The following is a 26,066-nucleotide window of genomic DNA, read 5'->3' as shown; positions in this document are numbered from 1 at the left end:
GCAAAATGTAAAGAGAGCCATAATCCAGCGTGGAAACAGCAACTAATAAATGAATTATTGGACTAGGTCAGGTCCACTTATGTATCACTGAATATTGTCTGCAATTAACTATTCCTTATTTAGTCATAAAAACGACAAGGAGTCTGGTGGCACCTTAAAGACTAACAGATTTATTTGGGCATAAGCTTTCGTGAGTAAAAACCTCACTTCTTCGGATGCATCCGAAGAAGTGAGGTTTTTACTCACGAAAGCTTATGCCCAAATAAATCTGTTAGTCTTTAAGGTGCCACCAGACTCCTTGTTGTCTTAAATGGACTATCTTGATTATCACTACAAAAGTTTTTTTTCGCCTGCTGATAATAGCTCATCTTAGTTAATTAGTCTCTTAGAATTGGTAGGGCAACTCCCGCTTTTTCATGTTCTCTGTATATATATATATCTCCTCACTATATGTTCCATTCTATGCATCCGACGACGTGGGCTGTAGCCCACGAAAGCTTATGCTCAAATAAATTTTTTAGTCTCTAAGGTGCCACAAGTACTCCAGTATCAAAAGTCTTACTAAAGTCAAGCTATAAGTCAAGATAGCAAAATCTTCCTTTGAAATCAGCCATTAACTTCAGTGAGGAAGGATGGTATTGTGATTAGGGCAGTAGACTGAAAGCTCCAAATTACATGTCTGGTTCTGCCACAGACTTCCTGTGTGACTTCGGGTAAGTCAGTTAATCGCTTTGTGCTTCTGTTCCTCCTCCATAAAATATAGATAATTATTTTGTCTGACTCCTTGTCTACTTAGTTTGGAACATCTTCAGGGCAGGTACCATCTTACTATGCATTTGTACATTGGCTAGCATACTGGAATCCCAGTCATGACGGGTGCTTCTAGGTACTACCTTATTATAAATAAATAATAATTCATCAATCATTTTATTTTAGATGTAAATGGTTGTGAGGTCAGAATATGGCCATTAGTCAAACCCCCACCTTCTTAAATATAAAAGACAGTACATTTTCAGATCATCATCAATGGTACTCAATGGTCCCAACGTTCAGAGTGGTCACATTATCAGGATCTGGGTTAGCAACTTCATGTGTAAAGCAAAAGATCCTTTTTTGCCTTTCAAATGGTTTGATGGGTTGGTTAAAGCATTTTAAAATCCAGTCTATACTTAGGCTTAGCAGAGGTTAATTTAAAAAAATTAAACAAATATAGATGTTTATTTTAAGCTTTTATATTTATTGACTTAAATTTTCACTGTTGAGGGGAATTAGGGGGGCTGGTAAGACAATTATTTAATGACAGTAGATATTGAAATTCAAAAAGTTAAAGCTTTATGACCAGTAAAAATACAAATTGTCAATGTCACATGTCAAAATATACAGAGTAAATATCCTTAAGTCAAATTCTAAAGTTCTCAGGCAACATTTTTCCTTCCTTTGTTTTCAATGATCTCTTTTTGTCAGTATCTGTGCACAGTGAAATTGACATTTATCGATAAAAATCTAATCCTTCCAAGCCTATCTATACTGTATACATTTTGGTTGCAGAAAGCACATTTGTAGTTTCTGATGATGCAAACTCACCAAAAATAGTGAGTCACACAGCCAGGAGGCCAGAGGGAAGATGCAAAGTTCAAAGCTAGTTCACTGCATCACTGAGTAGTGAACTGAATCTCACCCATGAGTTCAACAATGCCCCCTGTCATACTGAGATCAGGGATGAGCAAAGGAGGTCATGTCAGTAGCAAACAAATAAAAAAGAGAGAGTGTGACTGTATAGGGGGTATGCTGGGTGGAGAACTGAGAGAAGAGAGTTGGTTTTCAAAATCAAAACAGCCAAGAAAAAAGCTGGAGTGCAAATTCAAAGTTTGATGATAAAAGAACAAGAGGAAGCTGTATCATATCTCCTCCCCCACCATTCACTCCCCTTAAACCTGCACCATGTCACCTCAGAATCCACAACCCCCATTAGCAGATAGTACAGACAGAAAACCCAACAGGAAGCATTAGCAGGGAGGCCCAGGTAAGTTTAAAGGTAATAGCTGGGAGGCTTCAATTACCAGAGATTGAGAGAAACCACAAGAGTTTTAGTGATGAGCAAACCATAAGGTTTGGCGGTTGAGGTGGGATAAATTGCTTGTGATTATGCAGACCCTTTGGGAGAGCTCCTACCTGCTTCCCAGCCAATCCTGCATTCTCTTTCCCAACTTCATCCTTCATCCCTCCATACTACCCTTCCTCCACACTTTCATAGCACCAGTTTTGATTGCCTCTATAGGAGACATGTCAATGGAAGGGGCGGCACTCTTGATGCTGGTTCTGCCAGGCTGCTTGTGTCACACACACTCTTGGATGCTCTCCAGACTGCTGTGGTAGGACCCAAGTGTCACAGAGCCAATCAAGCTCCCCTTGCCAGCAACCCACTAGATTACAGTAAGGGAAAGCCTCTGGATCCCCAGTTGTTTTAAACCTCCAGCATATGAACAGATCCCAGGCACTGTCCAGTTTTGGGGTCCCTACACTCTTTGAGCACAGACCCTCTAACACGCAATCCTCAGATATGTGACCTCATGGTCCCCTACCCAGCCCTGGAACCAATGCTGATCCCTCAGACTCCCCCTATAGCTTAAACACACCTTCTCCCAGAATCCAGCTGAAGGTGTGAGCCTTCAGGGTTACAGTTTAACTTACTCAGGAGGCACAAAATAGTTGTAACATATAACACACACACACACACCTTGCCCAGTGTTCTATCATGTGGATGGACTTTTCTGAATCACATGGGAGATACAGATCTTTTCAAAAACAGTTATCGCTACACACATTTCCCCTCATTCTCTCTCACCCTTACCCTGGATGTCCATCTGTGTTCAGGTAGGCATGCCCCCCGTTTTCTTGGCTCAGCCAGCTCCTGCAGCAGCTTCCCTCATGTTAAGCTAGTTAAAAGTGGCCAGAAAGAGAGAGATCAAGTAGAGTAGCTTCTGCCTATAATAACCTTTCAGTTGCCTGTCAGGTAACTCCCTGGTCGTCCTCAAGAGATGTCCACACAATCCTACCAGATGACCCATTTGCCAGGTGACCTCTCCCCTGAAAAGCCTGTTCTCCTGGTTGGGAGCCAGTCTATAGTTTAGAGCTATTCCATTTCAATGGGAGAGCACTTTAAGACAGTCCTCTTTTTTTAAGTCTCTTTGACACCCACCTTTGGATTTCCAGTTCAACACAGAGGCAAAACGGACAATAAAAAGGGAAAGTTCTGCACTTTCAAAGTGGAGTTTGCAGCTTGGTAAAGATACCTACAGAGAATTCATAATCTCACGCACAATTCATAAATTGTACAGATTCCACCAATCTTCCGACCTTGTGTTTTAAGTGTCTCTTTAACACTATCTCTTCACTTGGCCTGTCTGGCACATTCCTAGGGGCACACACACTCTTCACTGAAATGGGACCATGCAGTCCAGCTAACCTAGGCCCTCATGATACATGCTGACCCCTCAGACTCGCTAGTCTAAACAAAACATCTGCCAGTATTCCAAAGACATGGGCACACTGGGTTTACAGTTTAACTATTACAGAGCACAGAATAGTTACTCCAACACACACAGGCTTCGTACATGAGTCTAAACACAGTTACTTTTTACTAAGATGCAAAAAAGAGTTACACAAATCTAGACAAAATAATAAACATACCTGGATATGTTTCCCTGCCTGAGGTTCCTCACCATTCTAGAGAGCTTTTTGGGGTTTAGGCTAAAGTCCTAAGAGTCCAGGAGCCTTCTTTCCCCTTACCATCCTACACATAGCTTCTCACCCAGAATATGAAGTCTACTCACTTCTTTTGGGTAGTGACAGACCCTTTTTTTTATAACCTCCAGCTCCCTTTGTCAGATGACTCCCTCTTCAGTTTCCTCAGATGATCAAAATCTTCTTCCAGGTGATCTGTTGCTTAGTTACCATCCCCCTAGAGTTCAGGCTTGAAAAGCTGGTTGGCTTCAGGGTGTAGATATCTTTTTGTCCAGATAAGTTCTATTTAAATGGAATATATAAGCCCTGTACCAGGTGAGAGAATTTTTCCTCTTATCCTCATGTGGGTTTTAATATAGAGGCAAAAGACAGCAAAGATGGCAAAGACCAGTCTTCCAATCAAAATGGAGTTTGTAGTCTAACCCAGATGCACAGTGAGTCCCCAATACCAAATAGAATTCATAAGCTCTAGATAGACAGATTCTCCACATCATCATTTGGTGTATTAAACTCATGCTCTGGACTTCTCTGGGTCAAACAGGAGGTTCTGGAAGACAGCGGCTGGTTTAGCAGTGATTACTGAACCTGAGATGTACTTCAGCAGAGAGAGGAGCCTTTGTGGATCCTTAGCTGGGAGTGAGAGGGCGTTACAATGGGTATATTCACACTTTCACATAGTTCAGCTGCAGCTTGATTTGAAACATTTTTTAGATTCTTGAAACTGCTGATGTTGGCCTAACTGTGTGTATAATGACATGAAAGAGTCAGTCAATTCCAGCGAGTTCTTGTAAATACTGACCTGACTCCCAATCCTGTGCCTTAACCACAAGACTATCTTTCCTTTCAGTTAATCAAACAAAACCTTCTGAACCCACAGAAGCAGGAGTATGTTATTTTAGGACAATGTATTGCCTTTCTTCCGCCTACTCCAATAGCTCTTCTGTAACAGCTATGATACGTTCACAATATGTTACATTGAGTCACATTTCACACTGGATGTCTTTTATATAAGAAGATTTAAGTAATCAACATGATGGCATGTATAGTAATGGGGGAACTATTTGCAGCAAATAATTTATTGACCCTTTTTTCTGTTGGCAAATTATCTACAAACAGACTGTGTTTTATTGATTTGTTCATTATTCAAACCTGCCCAGCTTTGGGTTAGATTGTGTAATATATTTAAAGCTTTGGTAGAACAAAGTGCACGCCCTTGGGAGCTACATAAGTGTAAGCAGAGTCAGGATGAGCTCTACCCTGACATCTGGTGGTGAATTATGGCGAGTGTGGAAAAGAACTCCAGGGGCTGATCTTGTTTGCATAGGCACACCCACTCGCCTGGCATGAAACCACAGCAACTCAAAGTGGTTACTTTGGCTGGTGTGGGATCCCCAGTTTCTCTGTTATTGGGGCAGGAAGAATAAAGTTTTGTTACCCTGATTCTGTGAATCAAGGCCAGTGGAACTGTTGTATGACAGAAGGACTGAGTGAGTCATTCACCATTACCTAAGTAGCATTTGCTTGTCAAGGGGCATGGGTTACAAAACCCAGTGAATTGAGAGAGGATGGGGACAGGTATTTGTACCTGATGGTATGGCCCCTGCCCTGAGGGGGTTGAAACACCAATTGCACTACCTCCTCTCTCCACTGTTGAATGTCAGAGCTAACTTTGATTCCCTTAGGAGTCTAGTTACAGACTGCTGAGCTGAGTTCACTTTGGGCCAATAGTGCACCAGCACTGGGGCTCCCCTACTACTAGCTGAAATCACAAAAGAGCTAAAGCTACTTAAGAGCTGAGATCACTGAGGCTGTGTTAACTAGTGGGGGAGCCTGAAGCTATATTGCTAAGCTAACTTAGCTTAGCGGGGGTGAGTGGAGCGGAGCGGCTGGAGGAGCAGCTAGCAGAGCCTTGTGGGAGCGGCCCAAGGGACAGCTGGAGCGGAGCGGTGTGGCTCACAGGTCGGTGAGCGGAGCGGAGCGGAGCAGCTGCCAGAGCGGTTCGTGGGACGGCAGGAGTGGGACTGTGGGTGGAGTGGAGCAGTTTGTGGTGAAGGCTGCGGTGGAACCCCACGGAGAAGCAGCCGGTTGGCCTCGGATCACGTAAGGTGCCCCTTAACAACCTGCTCACCCCCCCCTTTTGAACTCTGGGGCTGCACTGATCATGGACAGAGACTTTGGGGGGTTGTTGGACTTTTGGGACTTTTGTGATTCTTGGGTTGCTGGACCCAAGAGACTTTGGGATTGGTGGACTTTTGGGACTTTGGTGATTCTTGGGTCGCTGGTTTCAAGAACCAACGGGAGAGGACACAGCCCAATTTGCTGGGGTGGGTCTTCACTCATGGTTTGGTCTAAGAACTCTAGTTGTGGTGTTTTTTCCAATTTAATGCTGATGTCGTTTACCTCATGTTATTAAACATTTTCTGTTACACTCAGACTCTGTGCTTGCGAGAGGGGAAGTATTGCCTCTTAGAGGTGCCCAGGGGGTGGTATGTAATTGTCCCAGGTCACTGGGTGGGGGCTCGAGCCGGTTTTGCATTGTGTTATTGAAATGGAACCCCTAGATACAGAACCCGGCCCTTGTTGCTGCCAACTTAGATGGGCAGAAGGGTTACATAAGGAGCAGGATGACTCCTTGATGGGATGTTTAAAATGTTTATAAACAAGAAGCTGGGTAGGCAGAGTTTTCAAAATAACTGTGTGAGCGCTCTGAGCATGAAGTTTTATGCAAACACATTTGCAGTCCATTAGACATTTGTCTTCTGAACAGTTTTGCAAATAAAAATAATAATAAATAAATATAAAATCTCATCCAATTGTCAGTTGGACATAAATAAAAAGTGCCATGAATGCACTTAAGAAAAATGTGTCATTTTCATTGGAACAAATGTTTGCACAATTATTACTATTATGGACCATTTGCTTTAGTCATGTAGCAAAAAAAAAAAAAAAAAAAAAAAGGTCATATCCTAAACATGCACACTGCTGTAGCAAGCAGTAAGTAGTATAATACATACCAGATAGATGTTGGATTTCTGCTGTTCACACAGTTTTAGAAGCTTGAAGAATCAAAGTTGTGAGAGTTCCATGATCTTGCAAGCTGTTTAGCAGACTGGAAGCTGGATGTAGCTATCATATAAACTGCATCATTAGGCAACAGCTCCATGATCTAATCTTATCGTTGCAGACAGAACAGAAGCAAAGAGGACAATGAGAGGCCTGTGGTGGTAGGTGGCTCAATACATGATGCATAAGTACTGAATCATTACTATCAGATAATCTTGACACGTTTCTATACTGGAGCATATTTCAAGCTTCTCCTGGAGTTGCCTTGGTTTAAAAGTTTTAAGCTGACCCATACAACCAAGATCAAACCTTTGGTTTCCTGCCCAAGCTGAATATTGCCTTGCAATTCTGCTGATAAACACGCTACTCCTAGCTGTGAAGGTTATCCCTTCGTGTCCAATCTGTTGCAAAGGATTTGTGTTTAAAAGCAAAAATAAATTTTTTATAACTTTAAATCTGTCAAAGGAAAACAGCTGAATCAGAGTTCTGCACCTCAAGGGAAAAGAGGGAGGAGTGGTTTTTTTGGCCAGGAACTCAGCTAAATTGTTTAGATTAGGATTTACTAACCTGCAGACTGCTGGAGGTGCAAGATGAACAGCAGGCTGTATCAAGCAGAAAAGATTGCAAGAAGTAAGATGGGTTATTCAAAAGAGTCAGAACAAAAATATCTCCTAGATGGTGCTTGATAACCTGCTAAGACTTTCCCATCAGAATACCATGTAATGATGTAAGAAGGAGATTAATTATTTATTCCTGAACTACTGGTGCATATCATTTTGAGTTCCTCTGCTTAGAACACATTTGAACAATATCTTTATTTAAAAAAAGGAGGATACATTTAAAAATATATACTAATAGCTAAGTCAAGGCTTATGTTTCAGAGTTTGTCATTATATTCCTTTTACGTTTCCATCTAGGTGTTTATATGGTCACCATAGCTGCAGGATCTGAGCACCTCGCAAACTTTAATGAACTTATTCTTGAACATCCCTGTGAGGTAGGGAAGTACAATCCCATTTTCTCTGATAGGAAACTGTCACAGTGACTTGCGTAAGGTCTCACAGGAAGTTGTAGGCAGATTTGGGAATAGAATTTAGGTATCCAGAGTCCCAGTTACATGCCTGAACCACAAATTCTTCCTCCCTTGGAAATTAAATATTCACTAAGGGTTTTTTCTTCCTTCTTTTAAGTCATCAGTTTGTTTCAATGATGTGATGTCTGCAACATGATCAGTGGAACTGAAGTCATGTTCTCTGGAGGGACTGTTATTGGCAGGATACCAGAAAGAGTGAACTAATGATGGGTCTAGAAGGCCCCTGGTCTTACAGTTTGACTATGCAAGAGGGACAAGTGATCCAAAGGAACAGGAAATACTTAAAATCCAGTAGAGAGAGAGACAGAGAGCGCCTACAGAGATTGTGACATTCCCCAGGGTACAATCTGGACTGCTGAACAGCTGTGTCCCCTCAATTCTCCAACCAGGGATACCTTTTATTCTGCTTCACTGAGAGAACAACCACTCCTGGCCTGCTCACACATAGCCTCTAGCATGTAGATTACTCCCAGCTGAGTTATGAGAGTGCTTTTTGCCAGCCACTCCTGAATTATATTGGAGAGTGACACCAGCAAATTGCCAATCCCAGACTTGTCCCCAGAAATGTGCATCTTGTGCTACCCAGCACCCTCTTGGACAATACAATCTCATAGAAAGTCTGTCATTTTATTAATCGAAAATGATATGCACAAATCCTGTTATCTCAAATGGAGTTTCCCAAATGCTTCAATCCAAACACACTGGTTTAGATAAAACAATAAAACAAGTTTATTAACTACGGAAAGATAGATTAAATGATTACAAGTAATGAGGCACAAAAGGTAAAACACAGATTATTACCTAATTTAACAAGCTAAGTGAATTTAAAGAAAAAAACTTTCTCTCACCACATGCTTACAGCAGTGTTTCAGCCAGGACCTCTCCCCACAGTCCAATGCTCCTTTCCTTGCTTTTCAGGCATTGTAGATGTTGTGAGTAGAGATGAGGGAAGAGAGGTGATTTGGGACCTATGTTCCTCATTTTTATATCTTTTTTTCCAACCGCAAGTCTGTTGCATGGGAACTTCCAGCTGTTCTATTGCTAAGATGTAAATTTCTTGATCACATCCTTTTTCCTGCTAAAGAATGGCTGCTTATATAGGAGATAGTCCCTTTGATTATGCTAACACCTTGCTGAGGTGCTGACTAGCCTTTTGACTCTGGGGAACTAGTCTGAAGCTGTTTCCATAAACTTGGAACATGGCTTATACAGTAGAATTTTATAACTGTACATGCAATGTTTCCACACATATTTTACCAGGACAATAATGGTTAGCAGATTATGAGTTTTCAAATAATACCTCATAAGGCATACTTTGTACAAAATTTATCATAGTCTTGTAAAAAGGATGAACATAAGGCTACCGACTGTCACAGAGATCATTACAGGACAGGGAGAAAGAGAACCATCTGGAGGCCAATCCCACAGAGAGGGAATACATATAGCTTGCTAGATTCAGATACAGGTAACAGGGAGACAGAGGGTATGTCTTCACTTACCGGAGGGTCCGGCGGCAGGAAATCGATGTTCTGGGATTGATCCCGGAAGTGCTCGCCGTCGACGCCGGTACTCCAGCTCGCCGAGAGGAGTATGCGGCATTGACGGGGGAGCCTTCCTGCCGCGTCTGGACCCGCGGTAAGTTCGGACTAAGGTACTTCAAATTCAGCTATGTTATTAACGTAGCTGAATTTGCGTACCTTAGTCCGAAGTGGGGGCTTAGTGGGGACCAGGCCACAGATAGAACTATCCTGGTGTGTTCACCTGTTGAGGAGACCAGTTAACTCAAAGACTATGTAACCAGCTGAGTCTCTTGAAAAGACCAGATACTAACTTAGCTATATGCTAGCAAACTCTGGCTGAAGGGACACGGGGTAGGGGTGTGGGTATCATGTATTTGTTTTAAGATTTATATTAAATGTTTGTAAAATAGGGATGATGTATCATGATCTGTGGAACTGGAGTCACAGGTTCCCTAGAGGCATTGTTACTGAGAGACACCAGAAAAATAGGGAACAGGGGGAGTTAGGCAGGAGGCAACTCAGCCACATGGATAGAGCAGTGCACAGGGTTTACTAAAGTTCAATTTGTTCTACTTAACCTGCAATCATCTTCACCCTTTATGAATGAAACAATATCATATTACTGTGTAAAACAACATGATGCCCAGCCATAATTCAGGTGAGATGTAAATCATGCCATGTGTGGGCATTAGAACATCTCAGGGAGCTTTACAAAGGCCATTAATTCCGGTATCCTAGCTGAATTAAAGTCTGACAATAATTACTTCAATTTCCCCTGAAATTTGGGTAAACAACTTTTCATAAGAGTGGGACCTTTACTCATTTGGAACCGTACCTTACTCTATGGCAGAAATTCATACAGGCAGCAAATCAGGAGGTGGTATAGATGTCTGTGAAATGGATGGACCTGGGATGTGGGAATGGGTATGCAGAATGAGTGGTTTCAGTATGTGCACACACACGTACGCACAGAATGAATGGGTGTGCACAGAATGAACACGTACACACAGAACGAATTGGGATAGGTGTGGAGTGAGCTGAGTTTGGGGAATGTGCACATTTCTGGGTGGAAAGACTGGGAGTGGAGTTCGAGTGAGTGTATAATCATTCATGGGTTGTGAAACAGAAGTATTGAACACATGGAGCAGGTGTGAATTGGGCAAACAGGCCAATCATGTTCCATCATGGAATTTGAGGCGTGTTCATGCACATGCAAAAATGTGTTAATTCATATCGACTTGTTTCCCCATTTCATATGTTGGCAGTGATGGATTAGTGGGGCAGATGGAGAAGGGAATAGTGAATGATAAATGCAATTTCATCAATATCACACCTATTTATGCAGTTGTGTATGTAAACATTATATACATTTATCTGGCGTATATGCAACTCCCACTGACATAAGTGTGAGTTTTGCATATGTATCTAACAGCAGAATTCGACCCATCTTTGATCCCAGAATTTGTTAAGCATTTCAGGATATTCTCTGAAATGTAAGATTGATCTTTATTATTATTAATTATTGTTATTTATTATAAAACACCAACTCTGGCTCAACGTACAATAACCAAACCCCAACAGAACTCTTTGAACAGGACATTAAACATTCACTAATAGCAGCTTCGCATCTCTGTAACTGTTCTGACTAGAGGAATGTAATGTGATGTTATCCTGCATTATGAAATCATTAGATTTCAATTTCTCCCTCATTGATTATAACAGCCAGTCTCATTTTGGGTCTTTTTCAGATGTTTCCTATAAATATAGCCGTTCCTGTATTGTACCTTCAAAACACACATTTCATTTTTATTAGCTGAGCAGTGTGAGTCATCCCATTAATTGGCATCAGCCGGCAACACATCACCAGACTGGCCTTTGTTGCACAGACTATATTTAGAAACAGAATGAGACTGCTGCTGAGTTATATAATGATGCAGTTATTTTTAGATCTCCATTATATCTGGAGAGCCTTGTCCTGCCATCTGATCTGTTAACAGGCTGAGAGAAGTGTGATGATTGATTCTCTCCATGTGCTCCTCCACCTCTCAGTCCCTGGACACCCAATATTTGCAATTTTGTTTACCTGCTGTTATTTATGTTTATGCCATCTGCAGCATAAGCACATTCGAAACCAACTTGTGTTCAGACAAAACAGCTTAAGAATCCTATCTCTGAATGGTTAAAACAACAACCTCCTCCGAAACGAGATCTACATGTGTGTGGACAGATATAGTCAAATGCCGCTGTACCTAGATTAATAACGTCTAGCTCCTGAAGCGTTCATCTTCTGGTGCTTTTCCACGTATTTTTTTTTGCAGACTGATTTTTGCTGCTGGTGGAAAAATAATGGAAGAAATGGGACTTGCTGTTAGACTGAGCGAACAAATGGGTGTGTGAATGCGCTGGAGATAGAAGGTGAGCTGTGGTTTGTTTCTAGTAAGTCTCATGACAATTTGGTTGCTGTATTTTGTGGCAGAAGAAAATTCAAGTAAAATCCACTATTGGCAGCACATCTGGTCAAGAAGATTATTAACCATTTAGGTCCTGCAGACTTTTGCTACTGACTTCAATGGGCATAGAGTCAGGTCCTTGGGACCCAGTCCTTTATGGACCTTACACCACTGGTGAAAGTTACAGTGGCTTCTCGGCTGCTTTAATGAATGCTTGGGCCAGGCGTCACAGGATCAGGGAGCTGCAATAAGATCTCAGACAGCCCCTACCTTCCTCCATACCCAAGAGAGCTCTGGCAGGTGGCAAAATTGAGCCCTGTGTTTCCACACTGTCTCTGGGGCCCTCCCAACCCTCTTTCTAATCCCCTGGAAATGTGGCTGCAGTGGAGTCATGCTTCGAGGGACTCTTGCTCTGCCTGCTTTGAGCGGACCACTTGGAGTCAGAGATGCTGTACCCAGATGTTAATAGTAACTTAGTTTTAAGTCTTATGTGGAGTCCACGCTGCATGGGAGGGGGGTTTTCAATGCACAGCCCCCTCCAGTCCTGTCCCCAGGTCTACATGCATTCCCACATGTCAGAGCAGATGAAAATTCTCTCTTTTGCACTTGGATGACCAGACACTGACACAAGTGTGAAAAATCAGGCCGGGGAGGCGGGTGGCGGGTTAATAGTTGCCTATATAAAACAGAGCCCCTAATATCGAGATGGTCCCGATAATATTGGGACGTCTGGTCACCCTCTCTGCACTCTTTCCCAGCAACTGGGGCCTAAGTTAGTGTGTAGTATGTAGACAGATTTCACTGAAGTACAAAACTCTGACAGGCATGGGCATTAACATTCAGAGTGATTAAAAACCATTAACTTTTAGACCATCATCTCCAATTTAAAGTAACAAGTTATTAAAATAATGGTAGTCACGATTATCACGTCTTCCCTTTGCTATTGAGTGAGCTGACTAACAACAACAAAATGAAATCCAAAATACTTTGTTTCTGGCCAGTGTTGCACTTTTCTAAAGCCCCTGGGTTCATTAGTGCATCCCCTTGTGCTTGCATATGCAAAGCATGCACAGTGTCAGGGGATAATAACAGTAAAAAAGTCTGCACCATCATTCTGATGGCCATTAAAACATGGTCACTGATCAAATCCCTTAATACACTGAGCTACTGCAGTTGGCTTTAGACTGCACTTTGGAGAGGAGTAACTGCAAAGCACGTTAAACCAAGGACATATCTCGCATTCTCAGCCACCCCAAATGGAATGTGAGTTTTGCATACAGGAGGGAAGAAAAGGTTTTTGACAGCTAAAGATGCTTATCTTTCCTTACCACAGGGAAGGCTGGACAGGATGCTGTCTGCCACTGGTCGACAATGACATTATCTAAACATCAGAGAAGCTGATGAATGTCAGAATGCGATAACCAGAGAGCACTTGCTTCTTATGCAGAGGCACTCACTACAAACACAAAGGAGAGTATAGACAATGCTTTGAACATTCAAGTGGCTAAATATGCATTCAGAATGCATATGCGATCCTTGTGTGTTAATTTGTCAGTGTTCATTAAAAAAGTGATATAATGAAATATATAAACTATCTAACCTACAGATTCTATTAGTCTAGTGATATTTAATTTTCTGCAAGTATCTTGTTAAATACACAAAGTTAGATTTACTAGGGAAGATGCTGAACATTATTAAATATGCTTTTTAAAAAAAAACATCAGGGCCTGATCCAAAGACTATTGCAGTCAGTGGAAATCAGGCCCTTGCTAAAACAAACTTAGTATCCAGGAAGAAATATATGGCTTTATTCCAGCTTCATCTGGCATAGACCCCAGAGGTGTAGAGGCGTGCAAGGTCAGAAGACAGTCGTCTGTTGCAGGGCCCTTAGTGGATGCAGCTACAAACATTGGCACTCTGGCCTGAAAGGGGCCTATTAGTATAGTCAGGAAATGGGCTTATTTAGCACATCCCTAAGAATCTGCCAAATCTGCCACTGGGAGACCTATGGAGGCTCAAGGAGAAATTAGTTATCCCCAGCTATCAGAACCCTTTGAGGAAGGGTAACAATTGAAATAACAATTGAAACTGAGGGCTGCCAGGCCTTCTGCAGCCCTCAGTGGTGAAAGAACAGGTTAAGGACTATTTAGAAAGAAGAAGGAGAATCCAGGAAACTACAGACGGGTCAGCCTCATCTCAGTCCTCGGAAAAATCATAGAGCAGGTCCTCAAGGAAACCATTTTGAAGCACTTGGAGGAGAGGAAGGTGATCAGGAACAGTCAACATGGATTCACCAAGGGCAAGTCATGCCTGACCAACCTGATTGCCTTTTATGATGAGATAACTGACTCTGTGGCTATGGGGAAAGCAGTGGACGTGATATATCTTGACTTTAGCAAAGGTTTTGATATGGTCTCCCACAGTATTCTTGCCAGCAAGTTAAAAAAGTATGGATTGGATGAATGGACTATAAGGTGGATAGAAAGCTGGCTAGATTGTCAGGCTCAAAGGGTAGTGATCAATGGCTCCATGTCTAGTTGGCAACTGGTATCAAGCGGAGTGCACCAGGGGTTGGTCCTGTGGCCGGTTTTGCTCAACATCTTTATTAATGATCTGGATGATGGGATGGATTGCACCCTCAGCAAGTTCGCGGATGACACTAAGCTGGGGGGAGAGGTAGATATGCTGGAGGGTAGGGATAGGGTCCAGAGTAACCTAGACAAATTGGAGGATTGGACCAAAAGAAATCTGATGAGGTTCAACAAGGACAAGTGCAGAGTTCTGCACTTAGGATAGAAGAATCCCATGCACCACTACAGGCTGGGGACCGACTGGCTAAGCAGAAGTTCTGCAGAAAAAGTCCTGGGGATTACAGTGGATGAGAAGCTGGATATGAGTCAGCAGTGTGCTCTTGTTGCCAAGAAGGCATTAGTAGAAGCATTGCCAGCAGATGGAGGAAAGTGATTATTCCCCTCTATTCGGCACTAGTGAGGCCACATCTGGAGTATTGCGTCCAGTTTTGGGCCCCCCACTACAGAAAGGATGTGGACAAATTGGAGAGAGTCCAGCGGACAACGAAAATGATCAGGGGGTTGGGGCACATGACTTACGAGGAGAGTCTGAGGGAACTGGGCTTGTTTAGTCTGAAGAAGAGAAGAGTGAGGGGGAATTTGATAGTCTTCAGCTACCTGAAAGGGGGTTCCAAAGAGGATGGAGCTCGGCTGTTCTCAGTGGTGGCAGATGACAGAACAAGGAGCAATGGTCTCAAGTTGCAGTGGGGGAGGTCTAGCTTGGATATTAGGAAACACTATTTCACTAAGAGGGTGGTGAAGCACTGGAATGGGTTACCTAGAGAGGTGGTGGAATCTCCATCCTTAGAGATTTTTAAGGCCCAGCTTGACAAAGCCCTGGCTGGGATGATTTAGTTGGTATTGGTCCTGCTTTGAGCAGGGCGTTGGACTATATGACCTCCTGAGGTCTCTTCCAACCCTGATCTTCTATGATTCTATGAATAGGCTGGCTTGCCTGTGGGCTGGAGAGCCTGGGGCTAAGCCAGTGTTGATTACAATTACACTTGAGAGGAATCAGGTGATTCCAATAGAAAAGACAGCAGGGAGCTGCAGGGAGGGGTTGCTGTTAAGACTGTCAAAAGCAGGGAGCCTGGCAGTACGATGAGGAAGCTCAGGAAGCGAGAGCTAGGCAGCAAGTCTGGTTCTGCAAGGAAGGCCCAAGAGGAGGAGTTAAAGAAAGGAAGATGAGCTGAAAATCTTTGTGGTTTTGTTGGACTTTTTAGTTCTGTCTTTGACAAGGTTTGTGTCAGCCCAAGGAGAACTGGTAAAGAGTGGATTACAGGATTGAGTTTAGATTGTCACTGGAGACTGAGTTTCTTAAAGGGGCTTAGACGAAGGAGAAATAGATGTGATGGTCACAGAGGGGTGCTCGGGAAGAAGCAAGTGGCTCCCATGCTACAACTGGCTGCCATCTACCTCCCTTGTGTACACATCCTGGACAACTTGGTAAAGAAGGTTCTTTTCTAACAAAGTGTGGGTAGTTCCTGGCTAGATGGTCCCAGATGACTTCACCATTGACAATGGATTGTTGACAATAATGCTCCTTCAGGGTATCATCCGCTTGTTGTTCAAACACTATATCAGCATAAATATCAGGAGCAAGAAGTTCAAACACTATATCAGCATAAATATCACTATGACCTCTGTCTCCTTGTCATGATTCACAGAGGTGCCTTCCTCAGAGTCATCCTCCAGTGTAATCCTTTGACTCCCCCTTCCCTAAATCTGGTCCAAATATGCCCCCCCATCATGCAGCTTCTGACCTCTGTTGTCAGGATTTCTGGGGCTTGAGAAACACCTCCTCTGCAAGGCCCAATTTTACTAGGGAGAATACGCATGCCAGATCATTTGAGGCATTCTCCCACTTTGACTTTGTGAGGCTGGGGTAGCAGCATCAAGCAGGTCCTGAAAATCATTCCAGTCCTGTCCTATGACAACAGGCCAAGGTAAATTCTTTGATACCCCAACTTGGATCTCCTCTTCATGTTCTCCTGTCTGCAGTACAACCGCAGTAGAGTATGGTTTTGTATCAGTGTGAATGCAAGAAGTGATCACCGGGTCAGTGTCTTATAAATGCTCCAAAGGTATAAAGTCCCTGTAGACCAACATCTGAGGAGATGCTGCATCCATCAGGCCAGAGGTAGCAAGTCCCTCAAGGAGGCTTTGCAACATAAGTATCCCAGCAATCCACAGGGGTAGAAGCTCCCCCACTCTTTGAAGTGCTTCCCCTGTTCCTCTTTGATGGGAAGGGCTTTTGGATCCTGTTGACTATGCCAGTTGTACTATGGGGGTAACTTACTACCTCCTGAGTGCCCCCTTGTGGTTAGGGTTGCCTCATGGTCATCCCACCTCTATTGCCTCTTCAAGAAATTCAGTCTTCACTGACCTTGTAAGCTTAATCTTTTAATTCTCTTTTCAGCAGTTCTCCTCAGGCTGGCAGCAGACCGTGTCAAAAACAGAACTCAAAAGTCCAAAAACAATTAATGTTTTTCAGCTCATCTTCCTGTCTTCAACTCCCACTCACAGGCTTTATCTGGCCAGGGCTCTGCAGGAGCCAAACTTGCTCCCCATAACTGTTCCGAGCTCCAGACAGGTTTCCTGAGCTTCCTGTTTCTGGCAGTTTCAGCTAGTCTTTCAACCACGCCCTTCAGGCAGCTTCCTGGTGCCTTTTATATTGGAATCAGGTCTGTTTTCATCCCAGGCACTCCAGCCCCGTTCTCAAGAAGCTCATAAACACATTTGTCCTGAGTATTATGTTTTCCTGTACACAAATAGAAACGCATTTATCTTCAGTCTAGCTTAGTTATTTTAGATTAAGAAAAACAACAAAAGTTAGAAAGTACCAATGTAAAGTCTACATGAAAGAGCACAAGAGAGAAATCATGCTGTGAATTACTCTGCAATATTCTGCATGTGAAATGAAACACAAAATGCCAGTTGCCTCTGGGGCAGGGATGGGGGAACTTCTCTATATTTAAAGGAGCAGTACTCAGAAAACAGAATGACACTTCCTTTCAGTTACCTAGCTGCACACCACATTGGATAATAACTGGATGCTTGTAAAGTCGAAAAAACAATAAATGACCTCAGTACAGCTCTTCTAAAATCATGAAGTACAGTTCAGAGATTAAAAAGCACTTTGAAATTTATAAAACAATATGTAAACTATGTTCACTTTGCCCAGTAATAATTCATTTAAATGATGCACTGTATGCACTTTATCAGTTTGTTTACTTATACTGTCAAAGGCAGACTTGAACTTTTTTTATCTCTCTCCCCATAATATCATCTCACTGCAGCTCTACAAGATTTCCCTTAAATGCATAAAACAATATTCTTATTTAAAAGATATGGCAGTAGTAAAATAGCCACTGCTCATTCTTACTGAGGTATCAAAAAGTGCTTGTTCTGGGAAGAATGTTGTGAGTAATTAGTAGATGTTAATTACTATAAAAAATTTGAGGCTGGGTTTAATCTGATATTTTAATATTTGGTACACAGTTTTCAGGGTCAGTGGATTTCTATTTCAGAACCCCACTGTGCATAAAAGATTTGCATTACTTCAAGGAAAATAAAACCTGTCCTTTAAACAGATGTATTTCTTTTCAGTCAGAGCAATTTGGTTTCACTGCATGTGAAAGCACATAACATACTATATGTGCAGAAAAATCCTTAAGACTGAGAAAAGCTGCTCTATTCCTATTAAGGCTACATAGAGTAAGTGTTCATGATTTCCAGTTGGCGGGTTGCTTGTTTAAATTGAAGAGGGAATGCACACTTATCACATTTTGTTTTCTTCTCTAGTTCTATTTTTTTTTTTACTCGTAAGTAGTCATTGCTAGTGTCTGTGATATCAGAGGATGGAAACAAAGCTTCCTCTGACTGCATTTTTTATGAGGTGGCGTTAAAATAGAATAAAATAGCACCCTAAAGAAATGCTTCTGACGTTGTCCATACGCTAAGAAGCCTGGCTTCCTTCTTGGGTGGTATCTGTATTTATTTATGGTCTCCTTTTGCACTGAGGAACTAATCCAAAAATAGTGACCCTTGTACTCAGAAGATAAGAAAATCAGGTAACTCCATTCCAGAATACTGAACGAACTGGCTCAGGAATTGCAAGTCCAGTAGCAAGGATTTTTAATAAATATGTCAAATCAGGGGTGGTACCAGATGATTGGGGAATAGCAACACTATACCCCTACTTAAGAAAGGGGGGAGGGAAAGCAATACGGACAACTACAGAGCTGTTAGTCTGGCCTCAACAGTTTTCAAGGCTTTAGAACAAATTTTGAAGGCACATATAATTAAAGACATGGAACTAAAATGCAACACGAGTTTACTACAGGTAGGTCATGCCAGATTAAGTTCTTATCTTTCTTGATAAACTAACTGGCCTGGGGCAGGGTTGAGAGGTTGGGCTCTGGGATGGAGTCTGGGATGCAGGCTCTGGGATGGAGTTTGGGTGCTGGGTGCAGGCTCTGGGCTGGGGTGGAGGATGGGTGGAGGGGTGTAGGCTCTGGGATGGAGTTTGGGGATGAGAAAGGCTGCGGAGGGAGGGGGTGCAGGCTCTGGAACGGAGTTTGGTTGTAGGCTCTGGGCTGGGGTAAGGGGCGGGGGTATAGGAGGGAGTTTGGGTGCAGGCTCTGGCTGGGTTTCGGTGCTGGGTGCAGGCTCTGGGATGGGGCAGGGCCTGGGGATGCAGGAGGGGGTGAGGGGTGCAGGCTCTGGAATAGAGTTTGGGTGTAGGCTCTGGGAGGGGGTTTGGGTGCAGGAGGGGGTGTGTGGGAAGGGGTGGGGAGCAGGCTCTGGGCTGGGGCAGGGCCTGGGGGTGTAGGAGGAGGTGAAGGGTGCAGGCTCTGGGAAGGGGCTGAAGGTGTAGGAGGGGGTGAGGGTGCAGGCTCTGGGACAGAGTTTGGATACAGGCTCTAGGCTAGGGGTGCAGGTTCTGGGAGGGAGTTTGGGGGCCGGAGAGGGGGTGTGGGCTCTGGGAGGTGGTGGTGGGTGCTGGGGGGGGGGACTGCCATCACATGTGGCTTCCTTCCTCCCCTGCTGTCCCTTGCCATAGCCTCACTGGGGGTGGGGGATGGGGCTGCCCCTTGCCCTGTGTTTGCAGGAGTGGTGGGTGGGGTGTGTGGATCACAGAGTCAAATACTCACCGAAGCCCCAGCGGCTGCTCAGGTGAGTCACGGAGGTCCACTCCAGATGTCTCCCGCTGGAAGCCCCCTCGGTGTCTGGTGCCCGGGGAGCGGAGTGGAGGGCTGCCAAGCACGTGTGTGCCTCCTCCCCCTCCACTCCCCCTTCTGAGGTGCAGTAGCAGCAGCAGCTGCCTCAGCCTGTTGCCGGGGTTGCTCTTGTGCTGTGCTGTAGCTGCCGGCAGCGGAGGCCAGGGAGAACTGGCTGCTTTCACTCAGGCAGGGGCGCGGTGGGGGGTGGGGGCATTCCAGGCAGGGCTGAGGGAGAGACCCAGCTCCAAACATTGCTGGAGCAAGGCCCCCAGCCCTGAATATTGCTGGAGCCTGGGCACCACAAGAGAATATAACTCGCTGCCCCTGTCTATGCCTTTATCCAAATCATTTATGAAGATATTGAATAGAACTGGACCCAAGACAGATCCCTGCAGGATCCCATTCAATATGCCCTTTCAGCTTGACAGTGAACCATTGATAAGTCCTCTCTGAGTACAGTTTTCCAATCACTTATGCACCCACCTTGGAGTAGGTTTGTCTAGGCTATATTTCCCCAGTTTGTTTATGAGAATGACATGTGAGACAGTATCAAAAACCTTACCAAAATCTAGATACACCACATCTACTGCTTCCCCCTATCCACAAGGCTTATTACCCTATCAAAGAAGGATATTAAGTTGGTTTGACAAGGTTTATTCCTGACAAATCCATGTTGACTGTTACTTATCACCTTATTATCTTCTAGGTGCTTACAAATTGATTCTTTGATTATTTGCTCCATTATCTTTCTGGGTACCAAAGTTAAGATGACAGGTCTGTGATTCCCCTGATTGTCCTTATTCCCCTTTTTATAGATAAGTTAGATGCCTTTTCCAGTCCGGAGGAAAAGGGCAAAACAGTACCTATCTAAATATTCTTTAACCTGCTCTTTCCCTATTCTGGCTTGCATTCCTTCCTCCTTGTTATTAATATTAATTGTGTTGAGTATCTGGTCACCATTAATCTTTTCAGTGAAGACTGAAGCAAAATAGGAAATGAACTCCTCAGCTTTCTTGATGTCATCTGTTATTAGCTCTCCTTCCCTGCTAAGTAGAGGTCCTACACTTTCCTTCATCTTTCCTTTGCTTCCAATGTATTTAAAGAACCTCTTCCTATTGCCTTTTATTGAGTTACACCTTTCTAGGTGTAACTCATTTTGTGCCTTAGCTTTTCTGATTTTGTTCCTACATGCTTGTGCTGTTCTTTGTTACTCCTCTTAGCAATTTGTCATTTTTTGATTTTTCAGGTCATAAAAGAGCTCCTGATAAAGCCATATTGACCTCCTACTATTCTTCCTATCTTTCCTTTGCATCGGGATAGTTTGAAGTTATCTCCTTGAGAAACTACCAGCTCTCCTAAACTTTTTTTCCCCTTAGATTTTCTTCCCAGGCGATCTTACCTACCAGTTCTCTGAGTTTGTTAAATGCTGCTTTTTTGAAGACCATTGGCCTTTTTCTGCTGCTCTCTCTCCTTAGAATCATGAAGTCTATCATTTTGTTATCACTTCCACCCAGACTGCCATCCATCTTCACATTCACTCCAATTCCTCCCTTTACTTTACCAACAGGTAACAGTTGTCTGGGTAGTTAAAGTCCCCCATTACTACCGGGTCTTGTGCTTTGGGTATTTCTGCTATTTGTTCTAGAAATGCCTCATTCAACTTCTCTTCCTGATTTGATTGTTTATTGTAGACCCCTATCATGATGTCATCCCTATTTTTTACCCATTTTTTCCTTTACCCAGAGACTCTGAACTTGTCTGCCTCCCACCTTCTTCTAGATCTCAGAAAAATTCTATGTATTCTGGATATGTAATGCCACACCTTCTCCCTTTTTACCTTGCCTGTCCTTCCTGAACAGCATTTACCCCTCTATACCAATATTCCCACCAATTCTCTATGATGCCATTTATAATTTATAATTTAGCTTATGTACTAATACTTCCAGTTCTTCCTATTTATACATTTGTGTATAGACATCTAAGCTGCTGAGCAGTTTCCCTGGTTTCCCTAATGTTGTTTATATGACCTTGTTGTAATTTTCCACATTCCCTGCTCCAACACATTTAACCCTCTGTTAAGACTGCCTTTTTTATACTTACCTGTGGTCTTTTGTCACCTATCCCCTTTGAACCTAATATAAAGCCCTCCTTACTAGGTTGGTGAGTCAGTGCAGCTAGATGCTCTTCCCCTTCTTGGTCAGGTGGATCCCATCACTTCCCAGCAGACCTTCTTCTTGGAACAGCATCCCATGGTCAAGGAAGTCAAACCCCTTCCATCAACACTATCTGCACAGACTTGTATTCATCTCCAGGGATGCACATGTCCTTGCTGGGCCCTTATCCTCAATCAGGAGGATGGACTGGAACACAACCTGTGCCCCTGACCCCTTCACTCTAGCTCCCAGAGCCCTATAGTCACTGCTGATCTATTCACACTCAGACCCGGCAATATCATTAGTGCCCACGTGGATGAGCAGCATGGGAAGTGAGCAGAAGGATGGATGTGGGCTCCAGGCAGGCTGCACATCACATCAGGTTGGCAGATGGATGTCTCCATTCCCCTCAGGAGGGAGTCCAAAGTGCAAATAGTACAAAGTCTCCATAGGTACAATGTCATGCACATAAGGACTAATAACAAGAATTTCCACCACATGCTGGGAGTTCATTGGTTAGAAACAACAGAGGACTAGAAAGATGTGGGTCTATGTTTCAATCATAAGGTGACTATGAGCCACCAATGTGATGCTGCCACAAAAAAAGGCAAATGTGATCCTAGGAGGTATCAGGCAAGGTAATTCCAGAAAAGATAGGAAAGTATTAATACCATTGTACAAGGTACTGGTAAGGCCTCACTTGGAACTCTGTGTACAGTTCTGGTCAACCATGTTCAAGAATGATGAATTCAAACTGGAACAGATGCAGAGAAGAGTGGCTAGGATGTTCAGAGGAATGGAGAACCTACCTTAAGACAGGAGACTAAAAGGCTTGACTTATTTTGTCTAGCAAAATTAAGGCTGCATGCTTGCTCTCTATAAATATGTCAGGGCAATACATATGTCAGGGATGGTGAAGGACAATGTTGGCACAAGAACAAATGGGTATAAACTGGCCATTAATAAATTTAGGCTGGGAACTAAGAGAAGGTTTCTAACCATCAGAAGTGAGGTCCTGGAACTGCCTCCCAATAGGAATAATGGGGGCAAATAACCTATCTAGTTTTAAGATGGAAATTGATAAATTTATTAATGGGATTATATGATGAGGATGCTTTGAAAGGACTGGCCCAGGCCTGACTCAATGGACTAGACTCCCTTCCAGATCTAAATTCCAATGTAATTTGAAAAGTAGCAAAGATCTTAAGATAATATCGTTACAGTGCAGATCAATGCTACTCAGCCTTGCAGAGGTGAAGGTCTGCTTTTTTGGTGTCCCAATGTAATCCTAAAGCTATATGCTGACTTTGGCCCAGTTGCTCGCTCCCATGCATAGCATACAGGGGTGTCAAGGTGAGAGAGAAACTCTGTGGTGCTTCCTCCATGCTCTTTTGTCCCAAGATCCTCAATGGAGAAAGCAGAGAGACGAGCTCCCCAGCTCCTTGGATTATCTGCCGATTCATCAGATGCCTGTACATCCTCCACTTGGCTCCTGTAAAGCTCAGGCAGAAACTGAAGCACTAGTCCTGCGCAGTGAATCATATGGATGAACTGCTGCACCTTTGCAGCGCCTCCCAGAAGTCAGTGGAACTCTGTGTGGGTGCAGCATTTCTCCAGCACGTTACACAATGCAGAATCCAGGCCTAAAACTGCTCTGCTGGCAGAACTACACCAGAAGGCAGATGGTGATACTACACTGGCTCCTGCCAAGGGTACACATGGATTACATGGCACAATGAGATGTAATTCACAATTTCCAGCACCAGTTTGCTTGGATGGATCAAATACAATATCTCCTTTTCTTAGTTCCCTGCATTCTGTCCCCGTTCACAGGCTGCTTCTGTCCCCGTTCCCAGCTCCTGGGAGATTGGGAGGAATTCTAGCTCCTTATGACTTAGTGTCCTTTGTGAGCATTTTGGGAAAACTAGCTCAATTGTAATAATTCATACCAAGACCCATTAGGAATCATTCTCATCCCCTCTCCTTTGATCTAAACCCTCTTGGAATCAATTATAGCATTTAAAGCCTACTAAAGAGGAGGAAGAGGTGTATTGCCCAAGCCCAAGTGCCCGGGGATGTATCCTCTGAAAAGGACTTGAATCTCCACTAGTTTGAATCTTGTGTAGTCAGTCACTCCTGTGCAAAGTGGATCTAAAATGTCCCCATTCTGGGGGATGACCACACACCATTCAGAGGAGAATCAGACCTGGGGAAAAGAACTGTGGGAAGGCCGTGCCAGTGATGTGGAGAGTACATTAGGCGGCCCCAAGATTATTCCATGCAGAAATGTTTATACGTGGGGGGAAAAAACCCAAGAAGCCAGCCAGCCAGCCAGCCATCCAATAATAGAGTGTATCTGATGAGTTTAAAACTACTCAGAGGCATTTTTATAAAAGCCCCCAATCCTTCTCTGCCTAGTTCTAAAGAAAAAAGCTCTGCTACAAATACCTCTCTGGCGAATGACTCTACAGTGAGCACCTAAAGTGACCCCAGTGTTACCAACTCTCACAACTTTAGTACTCATGGTGTTTTTCTTATGATCATATGAGAATCTCAGGTATCACTGAAAACAAAATAAATTTCTAGCCCTCCCTGTTGTGGAGAAAAGCACTGACTCACCAACCTAGTCAGGAGGGCTTTATATTAGGTTCAAAGGGGAAAGCTGACAAAAGACCACAGGTAAGTATAAAAAAGGCAGTCTTAACAGAGGGTTAAATGTGTTGGAGCAGGGAATGTGGAAAATTACAACAAGGTCATATAAACAACATGTGCATCCTACAGGCTGAAATGCCAAATAAAAAGACCCCCCCGCTACATTTATTATTTTTAAAAAAATGTCATTATGTTTAAGCCAAGTGTGATTTTTCAGGATCTATCTCATTATTTTTGAATGCTTTGGGTTGGAAATACTGATACGTGCAAGCCAAACCCATACAAAGCACACGTAGGCCCTTTTATTACTCATACCCCATTAGGCCTAACAAGATCCCTTATACAAGTGGATGGAGCTGCTCTCTCAATTCTTCTGGGTTACATGTGCCTATTCTGCCAGAGTGCCCCTTGCTGCAACTGCACAGGCAGAGTAATCACTTTCTTTTGTGCTGCCATCCTGTAGCTTATGGGAACAGGACTAGGAGCGCCAAGCCAAAAAAAACCCCTCTTGGGGCACTAAAGCAGCTGGCAGCACTAGCCAGCCCTCTGCAGCGCAGATTTGAATAGGGCTCTGTAAGCACTAGAGAAGGGCTCCCTACCTCCTCTCCCCACTGTAACATAGACACACAAAAGCAATCATAATTTAGCCCTTGTGTATTTCTAATCACTCTGAGAGTGAGAGACTATTTTTCTTTGTGGCTCTGTCACGAGCTTGCTGTGATTCAGAGATGATAGGTCTTTTTTTCGATTTTGGAAGTGATCTACAAAGAAATTACCACTGGCTTTCCCAACCACTCCCCTCCCCCCCACCTCCCGCTTCTCCTGAAATGAGCTGCACCGGCATAAGCAAAATTGCCAAGTGACAATGATCTGAAGTAGCCCAGCTCTATATATGAAACTGAGTAATAAATGGAAATTGAAGCCTGTGCTTTTATCAGCCTGCAGGCAGCTGGATCCCTTGTTTCCTATAACAGAGGAACCCGTCCCTACTTCTACTCTTTTGCAATAGATGCGACCTCCAAGAATAGATGCTGCAAGTTCCAGTGACAGGTTTTAGTGCTGTCTCTGGAGAAAGAGCAGGCAATCAACAGTCCATCAAGTTAAGAATCTAAGAGGATAAAGACAGCCCAGTAGACACAGGACTAGCATATTGACTAGCTGTCTCTTTACCATTCATTTAGGTTCCACTGCTGTTAAAGTGTTTTTTTGGCTTTTCTGTCTTTTAATATACCTCACTACACTGATACATGATGCTTCCTTAAGTATTTTGCCCATTTTAGGTTTAAATCTATCCCATCAATGAAGCAAGCCTTAATTAGTTTCAGCAAATACAAGATCACATAGTACCGTGGGGAAGGCTATGATACAATAGAGAAGTTATTAAATAATAATACTGTTGCATTATTATAGCACAGTACACATTCGAAGTGCTTTACTATTAACTCATTAATCTCCACAACCCCCATGTGAGGTAGGTAGGTAGCTCTCATCATGGCCATTTACGAATGGTGAAATGGATTTAGTTACAGGTTTAAAAGAAATCCAATAAGAGGGATATTTATGGGTGGCTTGATTTGAGCATTCACTTTTAGAATA

The 26,066-nt window shown here is 43.3% G+C and overlaps 1 long non-coding RNA gene across 1 annotated transcript in view; it reads right to left on the bottom strand.

Moving 5' to 3' along the window:
* The window catches only part of LOC117871240, a 45,026-nt gene extending 25,250 nt beyond the window's left edge, over positions 1 to 19,776 (bottom strand). The window contains exons 1-2 of the long non-coding RNA XR_004644186.1: positions 19,597 to 19,776; positions 13,199 to 13,326 (exon numbers count right to left, since the gene is read on the bottom strand). This is a non-coding gene — a long non-coding RNA (uncharacterized LOC117871240). The remainder of the gene's footprint in view (positions 1 to 13,198; positions 13,327 to 19,596) is intronic.
* Between the last annotated feature and the right edge of the window lie 6,290 nt (positions 19,777 to 26,066).

Source organism: Trachemys scripta, chromosome 1, assembly GCF_013100865.1.
Source record: "Trachemys scripta elegans isolate TJP31775 chromosome 1, CAS_Tse_1.0, whole genome shotgun sequence".
NCBI classification, from domain to species: Eukaryota; Metazoa; Chordata; order Testudines; family Emydidae; genus Trachemys; species Trachemys scripta.
Note: the sequence above shows the minus strand (reverse complement) of the source record. Positions and strands in the feature narration are given on the sequence as shown.